Source organism: Aulonocara stuartgranti (assembly GCF_965226115.1).
Source record: "Aulonocara stuartgranti genome assembly, chromosome: 20".
Taxonomy (NCBI): Eukaryota; Metazoa; Chordata; class Actinopteri; order Cichliformes; family Cichlidae; genus Aulonocara; species Aulonocara stuartgranti.
In genome coordinates, this window is record NC_138956.1 from 13,966,474 (window position 1) to 13,990,010 (window position 23,537).

The 23,537-nt window shown below is 41.3% G+C and overlaps 1 protein-coding gene and 1 long non-coding RNA gene across 3 annotated transcripts in view; both read left to right on the forward strand.

Moving 5' to 3' along the window:
• The window catches only part of LOC309697331 (uncharacterized protein), a 521,790-nt gene that overhangs the window by 120,986 nt on the left and 377,267 nt on the right, over positions 1-23,537 (forward strand). The window lies entirely within an intron of this gene.
• On the forward strand, positions 970-6,808 carry LOC309697344. 2 transcript variants are annotated; one of them, XR_014273802.1, is made up of 5 exons: positions 970-1,344; positions 2,510-2,785; positions 2,922-3,541; positions 4,640-6,531; positions 6,646-6,808. It is a non-coding gene; the product is annotated as an uncharacterized lncRNA (long non-coding RNA). The 2 variants fall into 2 exon arrangements; XR_014273801.1 differs by having other exon boundaries at positions 4,640-6,808.

Genomic DNA, 23,537 nt, shown 5'->3' on the forward strand with positions numbered 1-23,537 from the left:
AACACAGAAGAAAAAAGAAGCAATAGCTAGTATTATGAAAGCCTTTCATCAGCAGTTTTATCAAAGCTCTTCTTTATAAGCATTCAGTCTGAGGATGTTGTTTTTTTTCTCTGCCATTTTTTTTCTGTGTTTGTTTAGCCTCCTCGTTCCTCAAGTCATTCCTCCCCAGCCACAATACTAGCCCGTTGACTCTCCAGGGGAGTTGAAGATGTTCAGAGGTCCAATTTTCAGATTCCAGTACAAATGATATGGTGGCTGCAAAGGAAAAAAAGAAAAGGGGAAAAAATACTCTTTTTCTCTCTGCCTCTCTGTTCTCTCGTCTTCTCTCTGCCATGATGTTGCAGTTATGTTGTCAGTAACAAAACACAGAGCTGATGAATGATTGATGAAAGCCCAGCTAGTGAAACATAAACTCACATTCTCGTGGGCACAAAAGGAAAGTAACCAACGGACTGCTTTTAGAAACGTGGAGCATTCTGGGTAGACCGTGTCTCGACAAACAAGTGTTGATATGTTGATATGAATAACTGGACACAGATTGAGGCTTCAGTTATGTAAACAGATGGCAGAAACAATCTCATTTGTTGAGGAAAAGCAACAAAAGGCAGGACCAGTTTCACACATTTTCACATCGACATGTTGCATTTACTGCAATTACAGTTTTTCTCAAATGCTAAAACACAAAAGCCAATCCTCTAAACCAAATGACCCGTTGTCTAAACACATTTACTAAACCTAGCCATCATTTACCAATATCATAAACACATGTCACATGAAGACAATTCACAGAACACAATCCTCCGTTGTCATAAATCTAATCACATCTTTCCTTGCTAAAACACAAGTTGCAAAAGAACTCTGCTCATATTCCCAAATGAAAGCTCATGTGATGCAACATGCTTGCCACAGTCAGCAATATTTGAACACAATGAACACACCTGGCATCATCAGTACACACAACGACTCAAAATTGAAGACACCTGTTGCTAATGCTGTGACCACATGTATAAAAGCAAGTTCAGAGTGCACAGTATGCTGAAGATTCCAAACAAACACAATGGATGAAGGCAGAGTCAGGGGAAGAGGAAGTCGATGCAGAGGAGGGAGAAGAGCTGGCCCTGGAAGAAGAGGAGCAGGCCAACGAGGAAGAGGAGGAGGCCAACATGGGAGAGGAGAAGGTCCAGGAGGGAGAGCAAGACAACCTCGCACCATCATTACGGACGAGATGCGAGCAACAGTCATTGTCCATGGCATGACAATGGCTGAAGCAGGACTAAGAGTCCGTCCAAACCTGAGTAGGTTCACTGTGGCCACCATTATCAGGGCATTCAGACAACACAACAGGTATTGTACTCGATTGCTTTCTTTGTCACAATACAGTTTTACAAACCTGTGAAAGCAGTCTATTGGTTTCAAATCAGTGGTGACTAGGGATGGGTATTGATAAGATTTTCACGACTCCGATTCCATTTTCGATTCTGTTTAACGATTCGATTCTTTGTCGATTCTTTTTTTTTAAAAAAAAGGAGAACACTAAAGTCGAATAGCTTAGAACTTTGTTTTATATCTGAACAAGGTAGAAATTTAGGAGTAGCATGGCCTTACAAACCCAACAGTGAGATCTTAAGAGATCCACAGCCTACAGCTCTTCAATGGGGTGTCACAGGGTCCCCAGGAAAAAAAATTGTAAATGTAAAATAATAAAATAAATATTCTTCTGTAGCAATAACAAAGTATAATATAAATTGTTCTGTGGCAATTACACAAGAATATCCAGTAATGTCCCTGCCTACAATTAAACACATTCACTTACCGAAAATCGGGGGCATCTGCTGTGGCAGCCTTTTACCACAAACTCAGTCACTGCTCGGTGACATTCGTCTATCCTGGCCTGAAAGGAGACGCTACCGGTAGACTGCAGCGAGAACTGCCAGCATCTGAGCCAGACTCTGTCTGTCTCTCTCATCATGGTCACCTAAATGCACAGTAATGGCAGGTTTTGTAATAAGGCAGATAGCGCTAAAATAATATGCACTGTTTACCTGCCACATTAACGGGAGAGGACGTGCAAACGTTACTGCTGCTGCTGGGTTGAGATTCATGAGACCGCAGCGGAATTAAAAACACGACATTCATTTAAGGTCATCGCGAGTTTTGTGAGCAAATGCTTTTGCATATTCGTAGTGTTTCCTCCCTTAAATTAAATATCTACTTTGCAAGTATTGCAAGTTGCCCTGTTGTCATCCGTTCTTGTAAAGTATAATCAAACTTTTGAGCGTTTGAGCCGCTTAGGCTCCGTGTTTCCTGCCGGGTAAATGATGCTCCGCAACGTGGTGTCATCATTCGGGGAGACTGGAATCGATAAGGGAATCGTTTGCAAAAATGGCAAACAATTCCAAGGAATTGAAACAGTGGGAACCGGTTCTCAACAAGAACCGGTATTGATAGCCATCCCTAGTGGTGACTGTATTGTAACACATGTCAATTGACAACACGTTTCTTTCTTTAGAGTTGAAAGAACGCCACATAGAGGTGGGAGGGTTGCCATATTTACAGCGACAAAAGAAACCCTCATTGTGGATATGGTTCGTGGGAACAACCTCATCAGACTCCAGGAGATCAGAGACAAAGTCATTGCCGATAATGTCAACTTTGAGAGCATTGACGATGTCAGCTTGGCCACAATAGACCGAGTTCTCTGGCGACGCGGATGAGATGGGTCTATAGGGTTCCCTTTGAGCACAACTCTGCGCGACACAAAGACCTACGTTACGAGTATGTGCAAGTAGGTATACATCCATGTTCACAGTACAGTTAGTGGACATACTGTGTTGCTCAGTGGCCTACATTACTTCTGGACAATACTGTGGTACCTGATTGACTGTTGTTCTGAACACCTGTGTACTTTCACATTTTCACAGAGGATATTACAGTTGGACGCGATGGCCAGACCTCATGAGTACCTCTTCCTGGATGAGGCTGGCTTCAACCTGCAGAAACGAAGGCAAAGAGGCCATAACATCATTGGCCAAAGAGCCATCACTGAGGTCCCTGGCCAATGGGGGGGTAATATTACCCTTTGTGCCACGGGTTCGGAGGGGCTTGTCCACCGGCATGCTGTCTTGGGTCTTACAACACCCAACGTCTCCTCACCTTCCTAGAGGGGCTAAAAGACATCCTCCTGGACCGCCAACAACACCATCCTGGGCCCGCACATCACATTTATGTGATCATTTGGGACAATGTCCGCTTCCACAGAACAAACCAAATCAGAGAGTGGTTCACCACCAACAGTGACCACTTTTTAAACATCTGTCTGCCACCCTACTCCCCTTTCCTGAACCCTATAGAGGAGTTCTTCTCATCGTGGAGATGGAAGGTTTATGACAGACAACCATACACAAGAGAGAACCTCCTAAGGGCAATGGAGCTGGCCTGTGTTGAAATCCCAGCGGAGGCCTTCCAAGGATGGATTCGCCATTCCAGGGTGTTTTTCCCGCGGTGCCTGGCAAGAGACAATATAACCTGCGATGTGGATGAGGTGATGTGGCCCAATGCAGCTCAGCGATATGATGCCGCACAGTGATTGTGGTGTGTGTGTGTGTGGTGTGAATAACGTAAATAAAAAAACTTCACACCCTGATCATGTTTTCAAGATTACTGTTGTGTGCAATAGATTCTGTTTTTGCATTGAGTTGTGTTACAGTAGTGTACGTACATGCAGGATTTTCTATAGATTTATACTCTTCATCTGAAATTCTCAAATCTAAATGCCTAATCTTCTGCTGAGATCTACGACGATCCGTTACTGTATAGTTTCTAAAAATATGCATTGGCAGTTATGAAACAAAGGATTTTCACAAATTGAGCATTGTGTTTTCAATTTTGTTGTAGTGTGTAATGATGTATATAGTGTTTACATTTTCGAAAGCTTCGAGCTGCTCTTTTGGTGTTACAGTTTGAGTTTTGCAGTGGGAAGGTGTGGTTGTGTTTAGACATTGGGGAACATGGTGGAAACGTTTGTGAAATGTGTTTTAGCATTTGAGGAAAAACTGTAAGATGCATAGTTGCTGCCTTGATTATTTGGTGACAGTACATATAAAATTGTTGGGTTGGATCCAGGGGTTCACTTCTTGGGTTTTGTTAAATGCTACAAAGAATATGTGCCACAAACATATCTCTTGGTTTCAGTTACTGAGTTACAAAGTTTAGCTTAGATACAAAGTTTTAGTTCTTAAAAAGAGAGATTGTGTGGCATAAGAGTGGATAATGTGCACGAAAGAAAGATGTTGTCTGTTCAGCAGATGTGATTCTTAAGTCTGCCAGTCAGACACATAATCTGGTGTTCCAGTTCCAACTGCTACTCCTTTGTTGAATGCAGGTATCAAATATAGAGAATAAACACCACAGATAATGATGGTTACCCCCCTGCTTGCTTAGCCCCTACTGGGAAGAATCAATTCCCTGAATGGTGTTTAACACAATAATGACAACAGGATGTAAATGAATAATAAGGAATAAAATGTTTTCATGTTCATCTTCTGCACTCGTCTCTTTTCAGCTGAGTGCAAGTCGTAATATTGTTATTTACAGCCACACTAACATCTCATTTCTTTCTCTCTTTTCTGTCTTTCCACAGAGCTGAAGAAAGAAGTCCTCACACACAAACTTGGCTGTGTGTGGGGTGGCGCTGACAGAGAGAGATGAAGTGTAGTAACATTAATGGAGTTGGCGAGAACACGCTATGTCGCCATACGAGCAGTAAAAGCTTCCAAACATTGAACATAATGAGAGCGGTAAAGACAGAAAGCATCATAGTCAGAGCTTTTCACTCAAGCCAGCTGACTTGACCACGGTTTCTGGTTAAATTAAAAATGATTGCAATCTTACTACATAACAAACGTTCTTTTTTTTATACCTCATGTGGGACAGAGAGACAGTGGTTAGCGCTGTCACTTCACACCAAGAAGGTTTGTGGTTTGAAGCCCAACTGGGGCCTTTCCTGTGTTCGTTTTGCATGATCTCCTTGTGTGCACGGGTTTCATCTGAGTACTCTGCTTCCTCCCACAGACCACAGTCCAAAGACATGTTAGGTGAACAGTTTATTCTAAACTGGTGGTGGATAAAGAGCTTTAAGTGTTTAGAAGAAGGTGCTGTATGCACGTGTGGTTAAAATGGTAGTTTAAAGCACTTTGAGTTATTAGTAAGACTGGAAAAGTCCTAAGCTCATTATGAACCAAAACTTTAGGCTCTGGTGTGACATTTGAGTGCTTTTTACAGCCTAATTTATTTCACAAATGTGGCACTTCATTTATTAAAAGAAGAATGTTGCATGTGCATGACATCTAAGCAACAATTGTTTTGCATAAAAAAGGGGAAATCCTACTAAGCTTCTCTAGAAACAAAATGGTATCAGAGTTTTCAGTCTATAAAAACTTATTTTGCACTGGTACATTTTGGGGACTGCATGTGAATGTTCTTCTTTTAGATGTTTGATTTCTTAAAACTGAGGAAACTATACTTGGCTTTAAAAATCTAATGTCTAACTAGAAACTTCCTCTGGATGGCATTACCTTGGCCTCCTGTAACACTCTGAGGAATCTTGGAGTCATTTCTGATTGGAATATGTCCCTCATCATGGATATTAAATAAGTAGGACTGATTTCTTGCAATATCTCTAAAATGAGAAAAATCCTGTCTTAGTGTGACGCTGAAAAACTCTTTCATGCACTTATTCCTTCTAGGCTGGACTATTGCACTTCATTACTGTTACAATGCCCTAAAAGGGACTGTACTGGAACTAAAAAAAAGTATCACCCCAATAGAGTACTTTGGTCGCAGACACTGCTGGCCTACTTGTGGATCCTTCAGCTTTCAGACCCCAGCTCCCTTTCCCACACATGTAATCTGTCTAGCCTCTACTGATTTCCATACCTCCTTTTTCAAGAATACCTCCACCTGCTCCCTATTCTACATAGATTACACTGTCATCTTGGAACATCATAGTCCACAGAGACTACTGCCTGACCTCATCTGTCAGCCTGTCCATCACCACAGCAAACAAGAAGGGGGTCAGAGCAGATCTCTGATCCAATCCCACCTTGAAGCAGTCAGTCACTCAGACTGCACACCTCATACATGCTGTCTTTATACATGTCTTGCACCATGCTAACATGCTCCTCTGCTACTCCTGATTTATACAATACTGCAGTTCTTCTTGTCACCATATCAGTTCTGATCACATATAAATATAAATGCTCAAAGATGGCTCCTAAATGACAATAATCCATAACCCATGAATGCAGGAGTAGCTTCAGCGCTGAAGTAGTACACTTCTGCATTTTTGCTCATGCATCTAAGCTATGTGTATGTGGTGTGTGTTTGTATTATACAGTAACCACAAAGCACATCTGCTAAGCTGTAACAGATACTGGTGACTGCTGAAATCGGCTGCCCACATAATCCAGGGCTCTGCAGAAGGGATCATCTGTTGGGCTGTGATCTCCTTTTCCCACTTTGTCTAGAACCCAGGTAAAATAACTGTACACAGGTATTTTACTCTACATTTAGTTTGTCTTTGATTCCCCTTTCTTTTCTAATTCTGTGGGGGGTTTTTTAAATTTGTTTTCCATCATTTGTCTTCAGGCTGTGAAAAACGATTGCATAAATAAACGTGCATCCAAGCATGCGTTTATATGACAGACGCAGCACAGATCAGCAGATGGAGACAGAAAAGCTGAGAAATCGAATGATGAAAGCATCTTTTGTTCTCTGCTGAATTAACTATCCACAGTTTCCTTCTTCTCTGCGGTGGATGCCAACAGAGGAATCAGGCAGTACAGTATTGTTCATAGGCTCACACAAGCACACAAACTTTATCCTGCTGTATGGGACTGAATAGAAACCATAGAGAAACAAAGGCAGGAAAAAGTTTCGCTGACAAGAACTGCAATCACCATCTTCTCCACACGATGCAAATGGAAACCAGATGCTGAATGTATATTGTATAATAATGGCAGGATCTCTGTATGAAAAAGGAGAAAAAAATGTGTTGCCATCATGGCAGCATTTCAGGATGTAATTTACTGCTTCTTTCTTTTTAATTACTGGAATTGCTGGGTTTTTGTGCTGTTGCAACTGAGCCCATACTGTGTTTAGAACAAGGAGGTGATAGCTTTCTCAGTCTCAGTCAGCACTTTGATTTAAGTTACATTTTTATGTTTGTTGTTTCGTGCAGTGATTTAGTTCAAGATCCAAATCCAACAAGATAAAAACATTTAATGAAACTACAAAGTTGTTGACAACTGTTCTTAAGGATGTAAATTTTGCTTTATTGGCTGCTTTAGAGAGATGAATGTTCATAGAGGTGGTGAAGCTAAATGCAGTCAATGCCACTTTTTATGCATTATGGTTTTTTTCTTTATTGCAAATATGCGAATGCATTCCAATGTGACTAAAAAACTGAAACTTTGCCCGACCCTTTCCGTTGCCACTAATATGGATGCTTCTGAGTGTCTTGCCTGTTTCTGTCTTTAGCTACCAATATCAACAATGAGCAACAGCCAATGCTTGCTAACGCTAGCATTTTAAACCCCAGCTAAGTACTTGGCTTCACACAGCTTCTTGAATCCATCACAACCCCCCCTCCAAAAATAGAACAACATTAAGGATTACATTAACAAGCAAGGAAGCTAACTTTATCTAGCTATCTGCTATCTGCTACACTGGGAGTCAAGCATAGCTAGTACAAAAGGCAGACGTGTTATGTTCTTTGTGTTCTTTTTACAGTTTTTCTCGATTGCTTAAACACTATAACCAGGCCTCTAAACTAAAATTTCAAAACCGTAACGCTATTGTTCAAAAAGCTCACCCATTTCCCTGAACTATAAACACTATTCCCTGCTTTGACACATGACTCAAATTTGGTGAACTGTTACTGCAAAACTCTACACACAAATCCCTACATTTTACAGTGCGTACACCATGTAGTCATTTAGAAAGCACTAGCATGCAATAATGTTAACTTAAGTCAGCATAGCTTGAGCTCAATTAGCACACAATTAACCAGGTGGAAACACTAGGAGTCAAAATTTAGCACACACCAATCAGAACCTGCGATGGATAGATAAAAGGGCCAAAGTCAGCTCATTCAGGTTTGAAACAATGGATCCAAAGAGATGCAAAGGAGAGTGATTGAGGATGATCATCTTTTTCGAGGCATAAATGCCATCAGCCTCTCCACAATTGACCGCATCCTCCGAAAGAATCAATTCCAGATGAAACAGGCATACCGAGTCCCTTTCGAACGAAACTCTGACAGAGTGAAAAACCAACGTGTGGAATATGTTCAGGTATGAGTTTTGATACTGTATAAAGTATTGTGTACCATCACAGCATGGCAGTTTATGCTGCCATTTCAGCACTCTTGAACTGTGGTTCAGGGTACCGATTGACTCTACTGTGTTATGTGTTTTGCAGAGGATCTTTGAGATTGAAGGACGGCCTGTTCCCCATGAAATAATCTTTGTGGATGAGGCAAGTTTTAACCTGACCAAAAGAAGGAAAAGGGGGAGGAACATAATTGGCCATCGGGCTATTGTAAATGTCCCTGGTCAGCGTGGGGGGAATGTCACTATGTGCGCAGCCATCAGCCAACGAGGGGTACTCCACCGCCATGCCGTACTAGGACCCTATAACACTATGCTTCTCCTTGCTTTTCTTGATGGTTTAAGACAACATATGTTCCAGCTGCACTACAGGGAACCAGCACAGCCAGAGCAGCCTCACTACGTTGTTGTGTGGGATAACGTCAGCTTCCATCGCGCTGCTCTGGTTCGTGACTGGTTTACCAATAACCCAAGGTTTTCTAATATCTTTCTGCCTGCATACTCTCCCTTTCTAAACCCGATAGAGGAGTTATTTTCGGCATGGCGGTGGAAAGTGTATGACCGAGAACCTTATGTCCGTGTTCACCTCCTTCAGGCCATGGAAGAGGCCTGCCTAGACATATCAGTAGATGCATGCCAGGGGTGGATCAGGCATGCAAGAGGATTTTACCCCCACTGCCTGGCTGGGGCCAATATAGCCTGTGATGTGGATGAGATTCTCTGGCCTGACCCAGACCAAAGACAAGATGCTGAGGTGGGATAATGTTTCTGGTGTGTGTTGTACTGTATAGTACATGAATGACAATGTGCCACTGTACATACATTGGTTGCGTCTTTTGTGTTTATCATGTGACAAGGGTTTTGAAGGGGAGAACCATAAGCAACCTATTTGTTTTGGAACTATTGTTTTGAATTAATTGTACCAGTGTGCAAAACTCTGTTGTAGTGTGTGTGTTTTTGAGGGCTTGTGTTTGATGTCTGAGGGCAAAGTTTGGTTTTTCAGCAGGAGTGAATAGTTTTGGGTGTGGAGCTTCATTTTGACCTGGAAATAGGATGTTTGGGAAATTGAGTGAGATGTTATGGATTTGTGTTTACTGTTGTGAGGATATGAGGCGTAGTTTCAAGAAATGTGTTTTAGCAATCGAGAAAAACTGTAATAGCTGTGTTTGCAAAAAGACTCGTGGTCCTATAGATGTCTATGGGAAAATAATATTAGTAAACAGTTTCTTAATGAGTTTAATCTCAGTCCCTTTTTAAAATTTTTGAATAAAACATTAAGTCCATTTTGGAAGTTTTGCTCATTTTAAATGTCAGAATAGAGGATTATCGAGGATGTGTTTATTGATGACTTGTTATTGACAAGTTTTATCCTCAGGGTTAGCCAAAATTAGCCAGAAGAAAGCCAGTTTTCACTGACTAAGCCGAATGACCAAATAAAAATATGATCAAGCTCATATTCAGAATTTGATTCATAGAGGTATTGTTTGGTTTTGTGGATGAAATATGAGATGGCGCTGTTTGTTTTTCTGACTAATCTTAGCTAATACTAGCTTTCCTGCTAAACCAGACATATTGCAAGCTATTTTACAGGCCCAATGCTGCAAGTCAATGAACACATCAAATTCTTTCAAACTTCCAGAGATGATCTAGTAAATTAGCTATCCAATTTGGAAGTACTTCGTTTAATTAAACCATCATAGCAAAGTTAAAGCTATCTAATTAACCACACATTATTTTCTTAGGTTATATGATGAACTTATATCAAAGTGGACCGTTCCAACATTTTCCTTCTCCCGCATTTGAGCTAAAATCAACTGACTGTAGCGCAAGTGTTTTATTTTTTTGATGTTTTTTTCTTTGTGTCTAGCATGCAGATAACTGAAGAACATTTGTAACACAAGTGATGACATAATTGTACTTGTAAGTACTGAATGTAGAGCAGTAACACGTTACTGCATTACTGAAAAAATGTAATGTGATTACTCACAATACTGGCACATCACCTATAAACTTCCCATCATCATTCAGCCACCTTCAGCCCTTTTAACTGCACGGTGGAAATGTTTGAACAACTGAATCAAATTCAGTCTATGAAAATCAACCTGGGAGGCCATGTGCTGTAAACCCACGAAGTCATCTATTAACCCGAAGAACAGACGAGTGAGCAAATTCTGTTTGGGACTTATAGGGCACGGCGATATTGGCGACACACTCAATGAGAACTGGACCTTCATATGCACAGACACACACACACACACACACACACACAAACACACACACAGATTGTCATATTGCTACAAATCCAAGCTATACTGCTTTGTTTTCACACAATGAGCTTGTTTGTTGTAAGCATTTGGGTTTGATAATATTAGTAATGTTGTGTACAGTGTGTAGGTGTGTAAGTACAGTATGCAGCCAAATAAGAACGCCACACTGAAGCTAATTGTGGTGCCAATAAATATTTTGCTGGCATGGTTCCACCACTTTCTTCCTCCTTTTCTTGGGGCACGTTTATGCATAGCATTACTCTGAGCACATGTGGGCTGCAAAGTACATAGTATATAAAACTAACCGCTATTTTGTTTAGCATGCTTCAAAGTTTTACAGTAAAGCCTGCAGTCTCCAGCTGTAATAAAATCTTTGATAACAGAACCAAAGCCGCAAACTTCGTGTGCAAACTGTTCTTCGGTGTCACTGGATGTTTACTGTGTCATTCATCTTAATCTGCTCTGCAACAATTACACTGTGTTTAAAAGGGATCTCATACTAAGCCAAATTGTCCTCAGCTGCATGCTGTGTACACAATAGTACATGCCCCATTGTCTCAGTAAACAATGTTCATCTTTCTGTTAGAGACAAATAGAAATGTATTTGAAACACTGAATGAAGTACATAAGAACATAGGGGAACATAGAAATATAGAACTGTTCAATTCAGTTTTAATTATATAGCACCAAATCACAACAATAGTTGCCTCCAATTTATTGTAAAAACCCTTCAGTAATACAGAGAGCGCCCCATCAATCAGATGACCTATTTATGAGCAAACAATTAGTGACAGTGGGAAGGAAAAATTCCCCTTTAACAGGAGGAAACCTCTGGCAGATACTGGAGGAGAGAAGAAGAACACAGAACCAAAGCCACACCGTGGAAGGGATTAATAATAATTAATGATTAAAAGCAGAGTGATAAACAAACAGAGTGAAAGAAGGTGAGTGAAGAAGAGATGCTAAGTGCATCATGGGGGGTTCGCAGAAGCTTAGGCCCCTTACAGTTTAAATAAGGGAGGATTCAGGGTCGCCTCATCCAGCTCTGATTATATGGTAAATAAAAAAGGAAAGTTTTAAGCCTAATCTTAAGGGTGTCTGTCTCCCGAATCCACACTGAGAGGTGATTCAACAGATTCACCAGAATTAGAGCCCTTCCTGTAAACATTTGTGCCACTTCGTGGTTGCCCTGATGTCCTGCAGTGGAAATATGGCTACATGTATCCACAATTATGAGGCCAAATACGATGTCTGTTATATTTTCTTGTAAACCTCGAAATAATCACATAGTTTGAGGATTCTGAAACAGTATACACTTGGCACTAATTCTATGTCAGCAGTCAGTGTTAAGAATCAAATTAAACCACATCCCACTTCTAAAGAAAGTAGAAGGCGATCTGACTAGATGGAAATCTTTACCCATATCACTCATGGGAAGGGTCGCCACTATAAAAATGATGATCTTGCCAAAAATAAATTACTTATTTCTGATGATCCCTAACAAACCATCACAAGATTGGTTCAGATCTCTGGATTCATATATTTCCAAATTCCTTTGGAAACATAAACCCCCGCGTATCAGCTTAAAAACGCTACAAAGAACCAAGGATAGAGGAGGATTAGATCTGCCTAATTTTCACCAATACTTCTTAGCCAACAGGCTTCAGTTCATCTCAGAATGGTTAAAACATACCTTCTTAGTTGAGCCCTGGCTAGATGTTGAACAGGCACTATGCAAGGATCTAGAGATTTCAGACCTACCATTTATTAGCTCAAACATCAAAAGACATGAATGCTTTAAAAGTATCAACATCAGCTTTTCTCTGACAGCATGGTGGGAGTTTCTAAAAATAACGGAGTCTTCATTAATCCCATGCAAACGTACACCTATCTGGAATAACCCTGACATATTACAAAACAATAATATGATTAATTTCCCAGAATGGAGTTGTAAAGGAATTAAATACTTAGAACATATATTAGAGGGAACAGAATTTATTCCATTTGACAGACTAGTTGCACAATATGGGATCAACAAGACAAGATTTTTAGAATATCAACAAACTAAATCCATAGTAAAAAAGAAATTTAACCTCAGTCAAGTTGAATTACAAACACCACTAAGTGCGGCACATTTTCTTACTCTTAAATCCCCCAAATTATTATCTAAAATATACAGAACACTTTCTAAATTAGATGAATCAATATCCCTTCCTATTGCAAAGTGGGAAGCAGATTTATCAGTCAGCTTAGACCAAAACTTCTGGTCTCAGATTTGCTTAAAAACCTTTAAATTAATTAAAAATCCCAGTCTGCAATTAATACAATACAAAATACTACATAGAGTGCACTATACAGGTCATCGGATGTTCAAGATGGGCTTTACATCTTCCAACAACTGCTCACACTGTCAAGGCAATACACCAGACAATTACATCCACGCTCTTTGGTTCTGTCCACCAGTGCAAAAGTTTTGGCGCGAGATATGTGAAGATTTATCAAAGTGTCTGAAATGTAACATTCCAACTTCCCCCTTAGTGTGTTTGTTGGGCAGCTTAGATAATGTCACTTCAGAAAAGAATATCGCCCATATGGTTTTCACTGCCCTATGCATAGCCAAGAAAACAGTCCTCATGAACTGGAAAAATAAAAATAATCTTAATTCTAACCAATATAGAAATTATCTATTAGATTACATTAGTTTTGATACAGCCTCTGCCACCACATCAGATCAATTGCTCTGGACTCCTTTTATCAGCTCCATCACCTAGTGGGGGTGGGGGGGTCATAATTTGGTCCCACCTTCACTTTTGTGATTGGTGTGGGGGTAGGGACAGGCTTAGGGCGTCGGGGGGTTCCCCGGAGGCATCTTCCTTGGGGGGCTCAACCCGGGGTAGCGGTCATGTCCGGTTAGGGGCTCTGTTGGCTCTCAGGTGACTGTTTCCTCGCGGCTGCGTGCAGCGGGGCTAGGGGAGGGTCTGTGCTGACGGACGTGGGTTACTGACCTGGTAGCCTGGCTGGCCCTGGGTGGGTCCGGGATGGGCGTGAGGTTCTGGGGGCGCTCCGTCTCTGGGCTGGGGCCCGGGCCGGGCCTCGGGGGCTTGGATCCTGGTTGGTGTGTTGCCGGGGTTGTGGGCGGGTGGGTGCATGGGGGCCCGGCCCTGGAGCAGGGTGCCGCCGGTGCGTCGAACCGCCTGGGGGGCTCTTCAACTGGTAGGGGAGATGGTCACATCTTGCAGGAGCTTTCCTCTCTTCAGGAACTCTCTCTGCAGGAGGGGGAGATACAGGAGAGGTGGAGGAAGATCTCAGCCTGGGCGTTTACTGTCTTATGTAGTCTGGAAGATGAGTGGATGGTGGGGTGGGTGCAGTTTTCTCTGTGGTGGGGTTGGGTGGACTGTCCCGGGCTCTGTGGGGCCGGGGGGCGCTGCTGCACTGGGCCCCGGTCTGGATGGGCCTGGGCCCCCTTTCCCTGGCGGGTCGCGGAGTGTGGGAGTGCCTACTGGGGTCAGCGGGGGAGCTGGCCCCAGGGAGGGGTTACCTGCCCCTCCCTTCCTTCCCTCCCCATCTCCCGCTGCCTCTCTCTTCCCGCTCCACCACAACCACCCACACATGCAGGGCCTTGGAGTAGGGGTATGTCACCAGGGTGCAGAGGAGGCTACCCCCCCTCTGTCCCCTTCTGGCTGCCTCTGCCTCAATTTTATCCCACAACTTAGACATTCACATTATTCACACTCTCTCATTACACATACATATAGGATCTTGGGGGTGGGCACAATCACGGAGTCCAAATTACCATCAGGGTATAAACCTCACCCCTGGCGTCGTTGCCCACCTCTCAATTTTAAATACACTTAGTCATTGAGGGCTATCAGGAGGGACTATGCGCTTACCTGCTGCTCCTTGGCAGGTAGCTCCATGCCCTCCTGGGTTTTAATTGCACCTTAGAACACACATGCATCAACACTACAATGAGCGGGTGGAGGGAGGTTTGGAGTCTTCTCTCACCCCCATTCTCTGCGGCCTGCTGGAGCGGGAGGGCTAGGTGGAGTTGGCCGTCCGACTGCGGTCTGGAGTGTGGGGCCTCCCTGCTGCTACGGAGTCGGGGTGGTCTGCCTCTCCCCACCGCAGGGAAAAGGGTAACACCACCTGGGTCTGGGTGCAGTTCCCCCCTCCAGGGGCAAGGGTACCTAGACCCGGTTTGTAGAGTACGCTTGGGGAGTGTGATCGTGTGTACAGCGACTCTTTATGTCTGTCTCCACGTTGGTTGAGTGTGGAGTAAGTGCATATGAGAGCATGAGGGGGGGAATGGATGTTTGTGTCTGTGTGTGCCTGTATGTCTGTGTCTATATGTCAGGTTGGGTATCAGACGCCACCTCTGGGGACACCTCAGGCCCTCCAAGGTTTGGAGGCCTATGTCCACCTACCACCACTTCCCCTGCCGGTGGCGGACTCCCTCAGGTGTCGGTGCGTTGGTGGTTCTTTGTGTCTGGGGGTGGGCGTCCAGGTACACACCGGCTCACTCCTTGGCGGCCGCTTATCGGGGCCTGGAGCCTGGGGCTCGCTCGGGCCCCTTCGGGGGTGGGGTGCCCCCGGCCTCTCGGCCTGGGGCTCGGTCACTCAGGCACAGCTGGCGGCCGGCGGAGCTCACGGGCGCGTCACTGCAACTCCCCCTGGCTTCTGCTCCGCGGCTGCTGAGTGAACCCTCATCTGGGACTCTCCTCAGCTCTTACTGGAACAGTGGCGCGGCTGCCCCTCTGTTGGTCTTCCATGGTTTCTTGTGTTCTGGGGGCCTCTGGATGTCTGGAGTTTTGATCTCCTCCATACCTGCTTCACACCCTGGAGGACGGGGCTGTGGCCCCCCCACACTCCCTAGCAGATCGTTACATGAAGAAACCTTTGGAATACAAGCGCGCTGATCCACACAGGTATGCACATGGGTGTTCACTGCTCGTAGACCCAAATTACACCTTTCTTGGCTGCTACCTCGAAGCACATCTGTCCTGCGTGCTGCACAACAACATTGAATATTTAGTATTTACTGCTGTTTACACTTAGCTAGATTAATGCGATGGTGTTGTGTTTAGTATGTTGCTTTGTTTCTTTTTTTTTGTCTTTTTTTTGCTTGTTTTCTATTCTTCTCTCAACAGGTGATCCAGGAGATTTTTATTTTTTTTCTCCCCCCCTTTCTCACTGTCCCTCTCCCCTTCTGTTTTTCCTTTCCTTCCTCTTTCTTTCTCCCTTTCCTATCTCTCACTCATGTCTGTCCCGTCTGTAACATCTGAAAATAAAATATAATAAATAATAAAAACAAAGATCGACCAAATGGACCAATACGGCAATGCCACGATGATCCATTTGGCAAAGTAAATCCATTGGGTATCCTTGTTGGTCTTCAGACAACAATTCTGATGGCTAAAGAACCAAATGGGACAGGCGAAAAAAAAAAAAAAAAAAAAAGGGAATCATTTGTGGCATTAACCAACCTAATTCTTTGTACAAAAGCTTATATTTCCTTTCACTGAAGCAGGATTCGAATGATACTCATGCCTGGGCCCAATATGGATACATTTTCAGAAGTCAGTGTAAACAAAGGGGACTTTGTCTGTGTCAAATCCATGGTTAGACTAAAGCTTTGTACCAAAGTCCTTCTTTGGCAGCTGTCTCATTATCACCTCAGGGGTCGACCTAAGTTAACAAGTTTTAATGATCATTGTAATGAAAGTACCTCATCTATAGAACCACCAGTCATAGAGAGAGAGAGAATTTCCCAAATTAGGTTATAAAATTGACATTTTTTAGTGTGCACAGATCCAGATAACATTCTTAGGTGTCAGTCTAAAAAAAAAAAAAAATTTCAGTCTTTTCTTTTTCCTATGTAGGTTCCTACAGAGTGGGTCATGGAGCCAAGCAGTGTGTATAATATTCCCCAGGAACCTATACTTCTACCACCTTTTTTGTCATTGCCTTAGAAGAGCTCTGATGCAAACAGATGCCAGAAAGGAGTGCTGCTAATGTTCCAGTGCACTGACCTCTTAGTGAGACAGCTCCCTCACCTAACACCACATTATTTCCAGTGGTTCCTGTTTCCTGTTGTGAGAGACACGACAACATCCGGATTCTCCCAAAAATGTGAACATTCACAAAGTTCATGTGTGAAAATCATGTAATGAGACAACGAGATCAAAGATAGGAGTGTTTTGATTACCCTGAAGTAATCTCTTCTCCTTGACCAAAGAGTGATAAGGCTCTGTCCTTCAGAGATATACTTCACCCAGTGGCCTGTATCTCGGTGGTAAAGCAAAACAATAAGCCCAAACAGAAATCAACTTTGCAGGACTACAACAGGAAGATGCAGTCTAAGCACATTCTTCTCTCAGTCACTCCATCATCATTTAGACATCAAAGCTTGCTCAGGTTTTGTACAGTTTTGTTCACACAGCTTGAGTGCAAGCTGTCATTAAAGCTAAAAGAAACAATCAAATACTTTCCAAAAATATCTGCTTATCTGCATTTTTCTTGTTTCTCAAAATTGCTAAGCCGATATTATCATTTGTAATGAAAAAATGTCTGTGAAATTCAAAACATATGCAAAATAGACATATCATCATTAGTGGTCTCTGACTTTGGACCCACTGTATGTATCCAAAATTCAGAGAGGCCAACAATAATAGCTCAATTATCCCCGAGGAGAACTGTTTCCACAAACTTGAACACAGGAAATGTTTCCAAATCCGGTAGAGTATGTGAGCTTTTGGGAGGTCTTTTGCCAGTAGAGCAGTTTGATTGAAAGAGTGAGCATGGCTTTTGGTTTTTCACAAAGCAATTCATTCATCATTCATCTGCTTCATTTTATGTTATTACTTTAGTTATCTCTTTAATTTTACATTTTCGTGTCTCACATTAATTTTTATTCCCGTCATGTGCTATGAGTCAGTATATGACCAGTGGAAGGAAGCACTTGTGTGTGCTTGAATGCACTGACTTGCAGGTATGTGCACAGTAGTTATTCTGCTGTGGTATTCGCCTGTTGTTGTTTTTGAGTTTAGTTATAGAGCATTTACTCAGCTAACAGCTACGTTACAATTTATAGTAAAACGTTTGCTCTGCACATATTTGAATAACTTCTGTTCTGTTCTGACTGTTTTGAACACTGATTGATATATTGATCAATAGATTAAATCTTTGATCAATATAATAATTGCCAAAAAATGAGCTAAAGATGGCATTTTTGCAATGAGATAGAAGGCTTTGAAGCAAACAAAAGTTTTCTTTGTGAATGCATCGACTTAATGATGAATAGACTAATCTTTTCATGTGAACAAATGAGAAACTCCATATAGATTTGGATGACTTGTTTTGATTACCAGTGGCTACATTAAAGTGATGGCCACACACTCAAAAAAGTATTTATGCACAAAATGCTGACTTTAAGTAATTTGACTAGATATTTGTTAAAGTGTGCATGTAAATTTCCATGTAAGTACAATGTTAACCATTACATTTACATTACACATAACAAGTAAATACAGGGCCAGTATTAATGATACAGATGCTTTTAATCTATAAAAGGGAGGGTTATGTAGAGAGCAGCGTGTCATGATTTATGAGATGAATTGTTATTCATTTGCAAATTTTATTGACCAATAAATCACAGTGATTTTACCTTCCACAATAATTAGTTAATACATCAAAAGCACAGCTTTCTGAGCGTGTTTTGAAACTGTGTTTCTTGGAGACCTGGAATGTAAATGTGTTTGTCTTTAAAGCACATTTGTGTCAGTGCTATAGGCTATAAATAAACTAGTCGTAACAGTCAAAACAAAAAGGTTCAGACATTTTTCATAGTGGGGTTTTCAAAAAAACAACAATCACAAAACAAGTTATTAAACACAATTCATTAAACTACATACTGAACTTGGTGGACAGGAATCAAATATCGATCCTATTGGCTCGTATCGATCTGAAACTGTCAGTGTTGGCATCGATAATATTGATATTTGGATTGCTCCATTCACCTCTACTGATCACACTCACAAAGTGTCCCAGTAGCATCTCTCCATTCAGTCTTGCTTAAAATAACCATTATTTCTATATTTAATGGAAAACCCGTCAAGCTCCATGAAGCAGATGAGGATTGCAGGAAGGAAGAAAATTATTCCAAGATTTCAAAATATAACTCTGTGTTTCTGAAACAACGCTGTGAAGCGGTGCCACATGAAGGACAGAACAAACTCACATCAGATGAGATGCAATATCCCAGACATCCTACACAAGTACTTGTGGAGCAAAACCGTAGTGGTCAACTTCACAACTGCATCAGTGTGTGACCTAAAAGAAAAGAAAACAGAGGCCAATGCAAAAGGCATTGTGGGAAAAGGCAAAGTAAAGTAATAAAGTAAAAGACAGCTTTTTAAAGACAGACTTCTCACAGCGACTTTCTGGGGCAACCAGTGAGGTTGGTTAAAATTAGCTGGGACAAGTAGGGTTGTGGGGTGCAAACTGATGAAAGATCACACACATTCGCGTGATGGGAAATTTCCTGTAGCACATTAAATATGATTAATATGGCCACTGTGTATGTTGGCAGCCTATCATGTGGAAATGTGAAAGTGTGTTCTTTGTTTCTTCAGTAATTGGCTCTATCTGTCCTCGAATGGCACGAGTACTGCTCTGTTCCTGGCTGAATTACAGTGTCGCTAACCTGGTGGAAACACAGCTGAGCCTGCCAGTCACAAACACACACTCACACAAACACATACTGTAGCCACCATATTGTAAATGCATAAATGTATAAACTAGCCACCATACATTCCACAGAGATACAACCACCGATTGCTAGGGAAACGTATTCCCCAAATAGTTGGGAGTAGTTCCTGGAAGCTGCTAGTTCTTGCTTGTTCAAATTGGTTGCAGAGAAAGTGCTGCACCAAACTTCCTAGTGACTGCTTTTAGTTGTTAACAGATTGCCATGGTTGCCTGTTGTTTTTCATGTTCGTCTGCAAATACTAACTATTAGCCGAGCAATTGTACAACTTGATAAACTGCGATGCAAACTGAAAATGGAAACAGTTCATGTTTAAAGTTTGCGTTGTACCTCAGCAAGTTTTGCTTTGAAGGCAAATGGTCTCCATTTCTGGTTTCTGTCACAGTTTTGCTAAAGTTCGGAGAATAGCTACACAGTGTTGTTGTAGACATGTCACTAAACACGTCATTCAAACTACAAAATCACAACAATAGCTAAAGTAATCATAAGGAGATTTTTTTGCCAGCTGGTAGAGAATCACACACACACCTTATGTCCCTAGCAACAGGTGGTTGCCAAGAGGTTTCCAAGATGTTACTGACCAGAGCGTTCTCACTCCCGAGGCGTAACATGTCGCGTAATCTCACGCGGTTAGTCTGTTAGATTATTCACATTGCTTATAAAACACTGCATAGCACCAAATCCACACTTTTAAGATTAAATTTCAAAACTTACATTTAACTACTGATTTTATCTGTTTTGATTTTATATACTGTTTTGTTTGTTTGTTAATTAGTTTGTTTGTTTGCTTGTTTTAATCAATTTTAAATCATGCTTTTTTATTTGTTTTTGTTTCTAATGTCTCTGTAAAGCACTTTGAATCACCTTGTTGTTGAATTGTGCTATACAAATAAACTTGCCTTGCCTTGCCTTGCATATTTTACTAGAGAAGTTGTTGGAATGTGCTAAACTAAACAATTTGTTAACATGTTTTAACACATACTGACACTAATGTAGTCACCGAATTGCATAAAACACTCCGTTTTGATATGCATTCATTTTTCATCAGTCATATGTAATTTAAGATAATACAGGAATGGGTTTCTTCACGTCTCAGTTCACATCCACAGATTATCTGCTTCACAGAAACACTCTTGATGACAGTAACATGATTTCAGCAGCCATATGGTATTGTTGAGCCTGTGCAGCTTACAAGTTCACACCTAGTAAGAGAAAGGAATCTTGGGCTTCAAGTTAAAAACAACATACACTGAAATCCCTCGGCTCATCATTTTGCCAGATTTAGCCAGTGATTAGTCTAGGCCGAAGCTGCTTTGAGATTCTTTAATTTTATTTCTTAATATGTGCATATACCAAATGTTCTGCCAACTTATTTATACTACAGCAAGTCTGTGAATAGAACTGAGTGTATTTACATTGCATTTTGCAAATGGTACTCAATGTACCTGGGTAGAATCTGTGGTCTGACAATCTTTCCCTTTCAGGAACGCAGCCAGTGCAAACAGTACACTGTAAAATGTGATAAGTTAGCTTTGCTTTTTTAAAAAGTATGTAAACTTGTTTAAAAAATAAAGAAGAATAAATGAAAAAAAAATGTTATATTAAAAATAATGAATAATTTTCAGCTTAGATTGGCCAAGTCATTGGATCTCATCCTTACCAAACAGCAGTTACCTTACTCTGGGCTTCATCATCAAAGAAGAGAGCTTTGCTTTGTCACTTACCAAGTAAAGTTCAGGCCTTCGTTATTCTCTGTCTTTAAAGATATTTAATTTGTAAATAACAAAGAAAAGAGTGATGAGCATTTAACAACTCGTGTACCCTATGAGTGCTCCAAGATCTTGACGGAAGAGCTGAAGAACTTGTTTGGGCTGCTTTGCAGAAATAGCTGCAGTTGCAGACCAACCCCTTATTAGCACTTGAAAATAGATAAATGAATGTGAACGTTCACAAAGTACTAAACAGGATTATTTTCATCTCACCATTTAAATGTTTAAAGAAGTATTTGAGTAATGTCACAGATTCCTGACAGGATGGTATACACATGGGTGGAGTGAAGGAAAGGAAATGAGAAAATAACTTTATCTTCCTTAGTAATCGTGGTAGTGTTCATTTACCTGTCACAGTCCCCGTGTGTGTGTGTGTGTGTGTGTGTGTGTATTTGAGTGTAAGGGCTTGAATATACTACTGTATCTGTATATTTAGATTACTACTGTATGTGTATGCTTAGCCAGCCCGTGGTTGCTAATGGGACTGAGACAGAATGTGAGATCCCAATAATGACCTCCATTATTGTAATTTCAAATAGTTCTCCTACATTTTAGGGCAAATAACTACCAATAAACACCTCAATTATGGGGCGCAACCAACCGCAAGAGTTTTCTTACAGATCTGTCTTTGGTTGCTTACGTTCAAGAAACACACTGTGGAAGAAAGCGTTCAAATGTTGAATGTTAACTAGGTTCAGGCATGAAATGTCTCCGTTTTTATCATTTAAATGTTCTTTAACTAATTATATGTTTTTGTATAAATATGTCATAAAAAAGGGGGATCTTTGTTTTTTAGGTTTTTTTGCACCATGAAAAGATGAAAAGTTTCACAAGATAGATGTCAGCCTGCCTGAAATCTGTTCTCATTCGCTAAAATTTTTTTCCAGTTATTATTAGATTACAGATACTGTTGCAATTTTGTTGAATCTTTGAGAAAATTATTAAGTGGATGAACTTTTGGATTCAGCATCTGGCCATTTAAAAAAGATAGTAATAGTTGTTATGCAGTGTAGAAATTATAGGATAGTTTTGTACAGTCTGTAGCTTAAACTATTTCATGGTAAAATAAATAAGTAAATGAACCAGGTACTTAAAATTCACATAATCATTACATGACTGAGTAGCATCATACCTAAAATAAAGGTTTTGTGACCTCTGCTGTATCCAGGGTAGTGCACTGTGACCAGTGAAACCTCCCCCAGAAAGCCACTTTCTGAAATCCTGTGCTGTTGATGCTGATTTGATAATAACAAAATGTTGGCATGTGTTGGGATCAGTGTGACTCATTCTTCATGTGTTGTTTTTTCCCCAGGAGGTTTCACGCGTTTCCCACAAATAAGAACTACTCACCTGTAAAAGTGTGTTCTGCTTTGGCAGCAATTGCACTACCCTGGTACCAGTTACTGAATTAAAACAACAACTAAATATTCAGTCAGGCTTGAGACAGCGGCAGCGCTCGCTGTGTATTTTTCTCAGTCCACAGAGACGAATCCTTGCTTTCATGTTAAGACATGAAAATCATCAAAAGTGGTTTTTACAATGTTTTCACAAAGAGAGAAAGAGACAGCATCAGTGATGTAAGACAGTCCACATTAAACTGCTCAATTAGCCTCATGCTGCTGCCCACAGGCAATATTTGGAGCCAAAACATTACATTGCATAGCAGCAAACGATTTAGCAGAGTTTCCATTTGTTTTATTTCTTGGATCCCCACTGATTGCAGGATAAAGAGTTCTGCTGCTCAGTTCTTGAGTCACATACTGTGCATTTTCATCTTTTGCAACTTCGAGTGCTGGCATATCTGAAGTCTCAGTGAAAACATACTTTTCCTGTTGTTGATGTTAACATTTCCTTATCTTCACTAGGTCAGTAGAGTAAAGTCAGATGCAATTAAGGTTAATGTGCTTCCTTCTTTTTACACAAGTGAAAGTGTGTCTGTATACATTATTGCAAACTGCCTACTGAGAGCTCTCTCGCCCACAACAGCTCCCTCTCTTTGTCGCGAAAACACACAAACATGCATGAAAAGTAAACTTCCCAAGGTGTTCTGTGAAAGACGCTTGTGTTCTCACTTAACTTTCCACCACACTTGGGTTCAGTGAACACAAGCCAGCACTCATGGAAACAAGTACGACAGGAACTTGAGGGGAAAAGCTACCCAAAAACCCTGAGTTTGTTGTACTTTATTGACCCCTGTGGGGCAATTATCTTCTCTGATTAACTCCCCCTCCAAAAGGATATCAGAGGTCAGGTACAGAAGAGCTTCTGTGGTGGAATTTAAATCTCTCCTGATTACATTTTATGATCAACTTCTTATACTACATTTCTTCACACTGACTCCCCGTAAAGA